Raw genomic sequence first — 9,928 nt, 5'->3', positions numbered from 1 at the left:
CGCAACGGGAGACGCCATGACAGTGAGAGGCCCGCGTACCGCAAAAAAAAAAAAAAAAAGTAAAAAGTAAATACATGAAGAAACCATGAACATTTTCTGTCAGGGAAAGAAGAGCTTTCAGTGAAACAACACTGCCACAGTGTAAAAAGCATCAGTCCTCAGACTTAGAAAACAAAATTATGGTTACCAAAGGGGAAAGGTGACGGGGGAGGGATAAATTAGGAGGTTGTCATTAACATATACACACTACTGTATATAAAATAGATAATCAACAAGGACCTACTGTATAGCACAGGAAACTCTACTCAATACTCTGTAATAACCTATATGGGAAAAGAATCTGAAAAAGAATAGATATATTTATATGTATAACTGAATCACTTTGCTGTACACCTGAAACTAACACAACATTGGAAATCAACTATACTTCAATATAAAATAAAAATTAAAAAAAAGTATAAGGGGACTCCCCTAGTGGCGCAGTGGTTAAGAATCTGCCTGCCAATGCAGGGGACACAGGTTTGATCCCTGGTCTGGGAAAATCCCACACACCGCGGAACAACTAAGCCCGTGCACCTCAACTACTGAGCCTGCACTCTAGAGCCCGTGTGCCACAACTACTGAAGCCTGCACGCCACAACTACTGAAGACCACACGCCTATAGCCCGTGCTCCGCAACAAGAGAAGCCACCCCAATGAGAAGCACGCGTACTGCAACGAAGAGTAGTCCCCGCTCACCGCAACTAGAGAAAGCCTGCGGGCCACAATGAAGACCTAACGCAGCAACGAAGACCTAATGCAGTCAAAAATAAATAAATTAATTAAAAAGAAAAAAGCATAAGTCCTATAAATCCCAAGATTCATAAAGGACAAATGTTTAATTACCGGGGCTTGGGGGAGACAAATACTCTGAGGCCTTTGTAGTATAACATAGGGTGCAGCTAAACTAGTTTTATCAAATCTTATCAGCCTTAGGGAAAGACCTGGGACTGATATATGTGAAGTTGTTTAACAATATGCTGATTTTAGGGTTTAACGAAACAAAGCAGGAAAGACAAGAATTGGCAGGTGTTGTATCTTCCATCTGCCTGGGATTTAAGACAGTGGGAACAGAGTGTACTTGTGATGATAGGACATATTAGAAAGTACAAAGGGGGAATTTTGATGAGGATGTGGCAAAAAGAATCGCAAAGGTCTTTAAGGCAAACAATAGAACCAATTATATACAGAAAATTTTAATATGTAATCATAAAAGAGTTCAAAGCCATGGAACCACCAGATATATTTGGTCTATGCAGTGTTTAAATTAGTTGCTAATGGGAATTCCCTGGAGGTCCAGTGGTTAGGACTCAGTGCTTTCACTGCCATGGCCCGAGTTCAATCCCCCGTCAGGGAACTAAGGTCCTGCAAGCCACGCGGTGTGGCCAAAAAAAAAAAAGTTGCTAATATTTAAAAATAAAAAGATTTTATATCAAATTATGTTTTATAGCTTCTCTTGAAAAATTGGAAGATCTGTCAAAACTGGGTCCACAGCCTTTCCTGGAAACAGGACTGGTGCTGAGAGGCAGCTGTGCCCTTAGAAGGGTGGGGTGGTCTCCATTTTGTCCCCGGAGCTTCAGCCATACCATGGGCATTGGAATACCACACTGCCTCCAGGACCAGTCCTTTCTGAAATATCTGGTTCTTTAAAATGGAAACTGTGTTTTTGCTCTTATTTCTTTTGACTTAGGAGATAGAGCCAAAAAAAATATTGCTATGACTTATGTCAAAAAGTGTTCTGCCTACGTTTTCTTCTAGGAGTTTTATGGTTTCAGGTCTTACACTTAGATCTTTAATCCATTTTGAGTTTATTTTTGTATATGGTGTGAGGAAATGTTCTGATTTCTTTATTTTTTTTCCTACTCTTATTTTTTTTAATTTTAATTTATTTTTTATACAGCAGGTTCTTATTAGTTATCCATTTTACACACATCAGTGTATACATGTCAATCACAGTCTCCCAATTCATCCCACCACCACCACCCCTCCCACCACTATCCCCCTTTGGTGTCCATACGTTTGTTCTCTACATCTGTGTCTCTATTTATGCTCTGCAAACTGGTTCATCTGTACCATTTTTCTAGGTTCCACATATATGCGTTAATATATAATATGTTTTTCTCTTTCTGACTTACTTCACTCTGTATGACAGTCTCTAGATCCATCCACGTCTCTACAAATGGCCCAATTTCGTTCCTTTTTATGGCTGAGTAATATTCCATTGTATATATGTACCACAACTTCTTTATCCATTCGTCTGTCGATGGGCATGTAGGTTGCTTCCATGACCTGGCTATTGTAAGTAGTGCTGCAATGAACATTGGGGTGCATATGTCTTTTTGAATTATGGTTTTCTCTGGGTATATGCCCAGTAGTGGGATTGCTGGGTCATATGGTAATTCTATTTTTAGGTTTCTTTTGGCTGCATTGGGTCTTTGTTGCTGCGCGTGGGCTTTCTCTAGTTGCGGCAAGCGGGGGCTACTCATCGTTGCAGTACGTGGGCTTCTCATCATGGTGGCTTCTCTTGTTGTGGAGCACAGGCTCTAGGCATGTGGGCTTCAGTAGTTGTGGATTAGGGCTCTAGAGCACAGGCTTAGTAGTTGTGGCGCGTGGGCTTAGTTGCTTCACAGCATGTGGGATCTGACCAGGGCTTGAACCCTTGTCCCCTGCATTGGCAGGCGGATTCTTAACCACTGCGCCACCGGGGATGTCCTTATTTTTAGTTTTTTAAGCAACCACCATACTGTCTTCCATAGTGGCTGTATCAATTTACATTCCTACCAACAGTGCAAGAGGGTTCTCTTTTCTCCTCACCCTCTCCAGCTTTTGTTGTTTGCAGATTTTCTGATGATGTCCATTCTAACTGGTGTGAGGTGATACCTCATTGTAGTTTTGATTTGCATTTCTCTAATAATTAGTGATGTTGAGCAGCTTTTCATGTGCTGCTTGGCCATCTGTATGTCTTCTTTGGAGAAATGCCTATTTAGGTCTTCTGCCCATTTTTGGATTGAGTTGTTTGTTTTTTTAATATTGAGCTGCTTGAGCTGTTTATATATTTTGGAGATTAATCCTTTGTCCATTGATTCATTTGCAAATATTTTCTCCCATTCTGAGGGTTGTCTTTTCATCTTCTTTGTAGTTTCCTTTGCTTTACAAAAGCTTTTAAGTTTCATTAGGTCCCATTTGTTTATTTTTGTTTTTAGTTCCATTACTCTAGGAGGTGGACCAAAAAAGATCTTGCTGTGATTTATGTCAAAGAGTGTTCTTCCTACATTTTCCTCTAAGAGTTTTATAGTGTCCGGTCTTACATTTAGGTCTCTAATCCATTTTGAGTTTATTTTTGTATATGGTGTGAGGAAATGTTCTAATTTCATTGTTTTACATGTGGCTGTCCAGTTTTCCCATCACCATTTGTTGAAGAGACTGTCTTTTCTCCATTGTATATCCTTGCCTCCTTTGTCGTAGATTAATTGACCATAGGTGCATGCGTTTTTTTCTGTTCCATTGATCTACATGTGTGTTTTTGTGCCAGTACCATGTGGTTGTTGTTGTTGTTTTTAAATATTTATTTCTTTATTTATCTTTGGCTGCATTGGGTCTTTGTTGCTGTGCTCAGGCTTTCTCTAGTTGCGGCGAGGGGGGGCTACAGGCCACAAATGCTGGCGAGGATGTGGAGGAAAGGGAACATTTGTAAACTGTTGGTGGGAATATAAATTGGTGCAGCCACTATAGAAAATAGTATGGAGTTTCCTCAAAAAACTAGAAATAGAACTACCTTATTACCCAGCAATTCCACTCCTGAGTATATATCTGAAAAAAATGAAAACACTAATTCAAAAAGATATAACCACCTCAATGTTCATAGCAGCATTATTTACAATAGTCAAGATATGGAAGCAACCTAAGTGATGCCCATTAATACAGGAGGAGGGAATGAAAGTACACTGTGGCATGCACTGACTAACCAAAACATTCGTAGGCAAAAGAGAGAAAGCTTGCCCTGAGGGGAAGATGTGTGAAGAAAGAAAAAATTCAGAAGCACTAGGCTTTATGATGGATGCCACTGATTTGGGGGCAGAAGCAAGCAGAGATGAGAAAATTGGGCAGCAATCATGATAGAAACATGTCGGACAAAGAGGTGAACTTTTTGTCTGTGAGACAAGGGGGATTCAGAGATGTGTGACACTCTTACCCAGAGATGAAGTACTTGGAGAAGCAGACTAAAAACAAAAGGGAAAAACTGAAACTCTGAGCTGGACCTAGAACTCACTGCTGACTAAAGAACTGTGGCGAATAATAAGATTTAGTTTTTCCAAGAGGAATTTTGTTTATGTGGGAGAAAAAATATAAATCAGTAAAATGATTCCATGAGCTTGTATGTTGTATAAAATATCTCTGGGGATCTCTGGTAATGGAGATATCTAAATGTTTCTCTTGGATTATTTAGCAGTGAGCTGCCAGGAGGTAAGGGGCTGAAAACAATGAGCTTGGAATGGGTTCTGTGATTAAGAACCCTCATAGAGAAGCTGAGGCAGAAGCTCAGTCAATTGAGCACAGTGTACCTGTGACCCTGGCAAGTGAGGAGCTGGGTTCCCAATCCCTAGCCCAACTTCACAGTACCAAGGAAATACTTCCAGCCAGGTTTCATATTGGGGGGCAGGGGGGGATGGGGAAGGGTAACCTGGCAGAAGTCACAGGTAAAGCCTGCTTTTTCTGATTCCAGGAAGCAGGTCCATATGTGTACAAGAACATAGCCGACAGCTATATGCCTGTGTGAATTACATCTGGGCTGTATGCACAGAGCTGAATGATGACTCATGTGAGGCCTGGAGCCTTTGGTAGTCAAGATTTGCTCTTGCTTTGCTAAACTGAGTGGTAACTGTGATTGCACACAATTTTGGTGAGGTGTGTTTTGGGGACTAGGGAGAGAATGCTGCTTTGCAAACCCTAAGACAACATCAACCCTTCTCCAAAGACTGTTAAGTAAATCCCCATGCCAATTTCTATGTACTTGGTTAGTACCTGCTTTTTGAGCTTCTCAGTGAGATCAGAGGGGAAAATTCCAATGAGAAATCAAAAGACTCTTGGGTAAAAGCATCCTTGGGCAGCTAGGGTGAAACTCTTCATGTCCTCATGCTGGTGCCTTGCCCCTATTCCTAGCTGGTTTATCAAGTCTTACGCTACTGCTTCAGGCCTCGAAACTCAGCCTCCCATGGTTAAGAGAAGATTAAGGAGCTGCCCTGGGGATTAAGGTCTTGGGCACCAGGCTCAGACACAAACAGAATCCTAGGTTCACAGTGGAGTCTTTCCTAGCACCCAGGATGCTCTCAAAAGACTGGACTAGGGGGGTAGATCAATTCTAGAAGGTATTGGTCGTTGAGAACAGGCATCACAAAACAAGAGCATCTTGCTCATTTTTTTTTCCCCCAAAAGTTCAAGACTTATTTATTGAGTATCTACTATTGGCTAGAAATGTTTTCAGCTCTGGCAGACATCAATGAGAATAAAAGAAATCTGTGCCTCAGAGAGCTTACATTCTAATAGGAAGGGGTGAGCCCCATGACATTCTTCACAATGTTTCTGTCTCTGCCTGTCCTGCTACAGAGGTAGAGTGGGAAAAAACATTTGAGACTTGTCATACACTCATTTTGAGCTACCTTGCAGAGCAGGCATATGATGGGGAAGGGCTACTGCGGGTTTGAGATTATCCACAATTGTCTAGCATCCTTTTTTTTTTTTTTTTTACTGCTTGCTGTTCTCATTGACTGAATAGTACTGTTATCACCAAGACTATAACACAAGTTTCACTTTGACTGAGATTAGGGTTTGAGGCATAATATGGCCAACCTTTTACAAGCCTATAGGCCAACTATCACTCCCAGACTTTTTCAGATCACCCTCCTTGCACTTGCAAAGTTGAACCAAGAAATCAGTTCCACAGGGGGCCTTCCTTTCCACACCCACAAGACTCACCCTTGTAATGTTAATAGTTGCCAGAGTCCACCCTGAGAGTCTGCTGCTCACTCCAGAGTGAAGACACAGAACTTAAGGAGAAGAGTTTGGTTAATTTCTGAACTTTCTTGAATAATTATTTATTAATCACTCACTCTGTGCCAAATGCTCTCTAGGTACTAGGGGTGTAAGGGTGAGCTTAAATGGGTAAAGGGTCTGTTGTCATAGAGCTGATAATGCTATTGAGGGTGGAGAGAGGGAGAAAAAAATTAACAATGTCCGTCAATGTCTTCTACACATAGCACTTTTAAAATTTTAATGCGCATTCCCTAAAGGGAAGTTTCTCAGCAAATGGGAATGAGAAGGCATTAACCAATATAAAAATGAAAAGAGGGCTTCCCTGGTGGCGCAGTGGAAGCCAGGTTTCAAACAGGCCCCAAATGGGTAGCATATGATGCCAGTGTGTCTAAAATCATTCAGCAGAGGTGCTGGTATGCACATACTTGAAACTTAGCAAGCTCTTTCCGTAAGATTCTTACAGCAGAAGGTGACTATGTCTTTTTTGCTTAAATCTTCCTCCTCCTCGCAGAGAATGGAAGGAGCAAGCAGATGAAACAGAGACAGAGAACCCCAAATGGCCATAACCCACCTCAGTGGCAGAGACTCAAGTCCTCAAAATTTCCTTGTGTTGAGCAGAAATTCACTTCCTATGGATCAGGTCTGTACTTTGAAGCCCACAGAGAAAGAACTTTCTCTTCCCAATGACAACCCTTAGGCTTCTGTTCTAACGGAGGAAGCTCCCTATTTCCTTGATATACATATGTTCATTCTAGTATGCCAGTTTCCAGGCCCCCATCATCATGATCATTTTGTTCTGATTTACTCAAGTTTGCCAATGTACTTTTTTTCACAGTATGATTTTTTAAATGAGGTATAATTGACATATAACATTATATTAGTTTCAGATGATAAAATAATGATTTGATATTTGTATATATTGTGAAATGATCACCACAATAAGTCTAGTTAACATCTGTCACCATACATAGTTACAAAAACATTTTTTTTCTTGTGATAAGAACTTTTAAGATCTACCCTCTTGGCAACTATCAAACATAATTTGCTAATATACTTTTTAAAATATGGCACTAGGAGTTGAAATATTTTTTCTTGGGAAAGAGTAGTTATGCTGCACACGTAATGTCTGACAAGGTAGAAGGAGAGAGAGATGGAGGTAATTTTAAAGAAGTGAGCTCAAGGACCAGAAAGATGGTATTGAAGATGGCACTGATGGTATTTGGTATTGAAAAACTGGGAATAATTGCTCAAGTGTAAGATGATTTGGAGTTGGTTATGCTTCCCGGTGGGAAACAGGAAATACAGATCTAGAGGAAGAATAAGAGATTAGGATTGAAGGTATAGATTAAAAGGTCTTTAGCCTAGACATAGGCAATAGTAGCTAGTCCGTTGAGAAAGGTGGAGAACTCCCATTTGGGCATGAAGGCAGAGATGAAGGCGGAGACTCCCATTTGTCTAGGATGATCAGGCTGTGCCAGATGTTCTCCTAGTATTAGCATTACCTAGCTTTACAGTTTTGTAAGGTGGGAATTATTGCCTTCATGGGGAGAGTAAAAGGTGAAGTAACTTGCCCAAGGCCACCCAATTACTAAGTGAAAGGGCTGGGAATCCAACTCAGGTGACTTCTCAGGGAGTGTGATGAGTACCTCAGGAACTTTTCCCCAAACTAGTGGTGTCAAGGATCAGTCACTGAGCACTAGGGCATGAAGGTTTCCCAGGTGGTCTGTAGACTGAGTGCAGATTTAGTGCTTATGAAATAACAAAGTCCACAGTTTATTGGGAGGCTGGGTAGCACAGAACTTAATGGTTAGGAACACAGGCTTTAGAGAGATCTGGCTTCAATCAAGCTCTGCCCCTTGCTTGATGTATGTTCATGGGAAAATGTCTCCAACCTTAGTTTCTTCACCTATGAAATGGTATTAGTAATACCAATTTTATAGCATTGTTATAAGGACTAAATGAGATCATGTTTGTAATGGATGTATTCACATATCCATGTAAGTAAAATGTGTATAAGGAGTAGTTATAGTGGAATCTAAAAAATAAAACAAACACATGAATATAACAAAACAGAAACAGACTCACAGATATAGACAATAAACTAGTGGTTACCAGATGGGGGAGGGGCAAAATGGGGTAGGGGATTTAGAGGTACAACCTACTAGGTATAAAATAAATAAGATACAAGGGGGCTTCCCTGGTGGTGCAGTGGTTGAGAGTCCGCCTGCCGATGCAGGGGACACGGGTTCGTGCCCCGGTCCGGGAAAATCCCATGTGCCGCGGAGCGGCTGGGCTCGTGAGCCATGGCCGCTGAGCCTGCGCGTCCGGAGCCTGTGGTCCGCAACGGCAGAAGCCACAACAGTGAGAGGCCCGCGTAACGCAAAAAAAAAAAAAAAAAGATACAAGGATGCATTGTACAACAGAGGGAATATAGCCAATATTGTATAATGACTTTAAATGGAGTATAATCTATAAAAATATCGAATCACTATGTCGCACACCTGAAACTAATATAATATTGTAAATCAACTGTACTTTAATAAAAAAGAGTATGAGAAGTGCTAAAATAGCAAGCATTTGACAAAATGTAGCTATTTCTTTTCTTTTTTTTGGTCTTCTCTTGTACTTTATTATATGTCTTTTCATGATTTTTTATATTTTATTGAGGTAACACTGGTTTATAACATTACATATTTCATGTATACAACACTGCATTTCGACTTCTGTATTCACTACAGCATGCTCACCACCAAAAATTCAGTTTGCTTCCATCACCATACAGTTGATCCCCTTTATTCATTTTACCTTCCCCCTGGCCTCTTCCTCTCTGGTAACCACTACTTTGTTCTCTATATTCTGTGTGTATTTTTGTTTGGTTTGGTTATTTATTTTTATATTTTAAATATTCCATTTATGAATGAAATCACATGATATTTGTCTTTCTCTATGTGACTTATTTCACTTAGCATAATGCTCTCAAGGTCCCTCCATGTTGTCACAAATGGCAAGATTTCACCTTTCTTAAGCCTGGGTAATATTCCATTTTATATACATCTATATATCACATATTCTTTATCCATTCATCCATTGATGGGTACTTAGGTTGTTTCCATATCTTGGTTATTGTAAATAATGCTGCAATGAACATAAGAGTGCATATATCTTTTCAAATTAGTGTTTTCATATTCTTTGGATAAATACCCAGAAATGCGATAGCTAGATCATATGGTAGTTCTAGTCTTCGGTTTTTGAGGAGCTTCCATTCTGTACTCCACAGTAGCTGTGCCAATTTATATCCCTACCACCAGTATATGTCACCAATGTCCTTGGGATATTGATAGAGACTACAATGAATCTGTGGATTGCTTTAGGTAATACAGACATTTTAACAATGTTAATTCTTTCAATCTATGAGCACGAAATATTTTTCCATTTATATGTAAGTTGCCTTTTCTCCACATCCTCACCAACACTTGTTATTTCTTGCCTTTTTGATAATAACCATTCTGACAGGTGTGAGGAGATATCTCATTGTGGTTCTGATTTGCATTTGCCTAATGATTAGTGACGTTAAACATCTTTTCATGTTCGTGTTGGTTGTCTGTATGTGTTCTTTGGGAAAATGTCTATTCAGCCCCTCTGCCAGTGCATGTGAAACAGGGAGCACCTTTCTATTTGATTCTAACAATTCAACAGATTAGAAATTAGAGGCCTTTCTTTTCTTTTCCAGTAGGTGGCGCCATAGCACAAGTTTTTGGTTTCTCTTGTCTGAGCTGCCTCAGGTAAGAGACAGAACTTTTCACCCTCCACTGCCTCCATCAGAGGTGTGGGCCCATGTGGTCCTTATCCCTGCTTTTGC

The sequence above is a fragment of the Stenella coeruleoalba genome (genome assembly GCF_951394435.1).
Source record: "Stenella coeruleoalba genome assembly, chromosome: 5".
Lineage (NCBI taxonomy): Eukaryota > Metazoa > Chordata > Mammalia > Artiodactyla > Delphinidae > Stenella > Stenella coeruleoalba.
The sequence above is the reverse complement of the archived record's forward strand: the minus strand, read 5'-3'. Positions refer to the sequence as shown.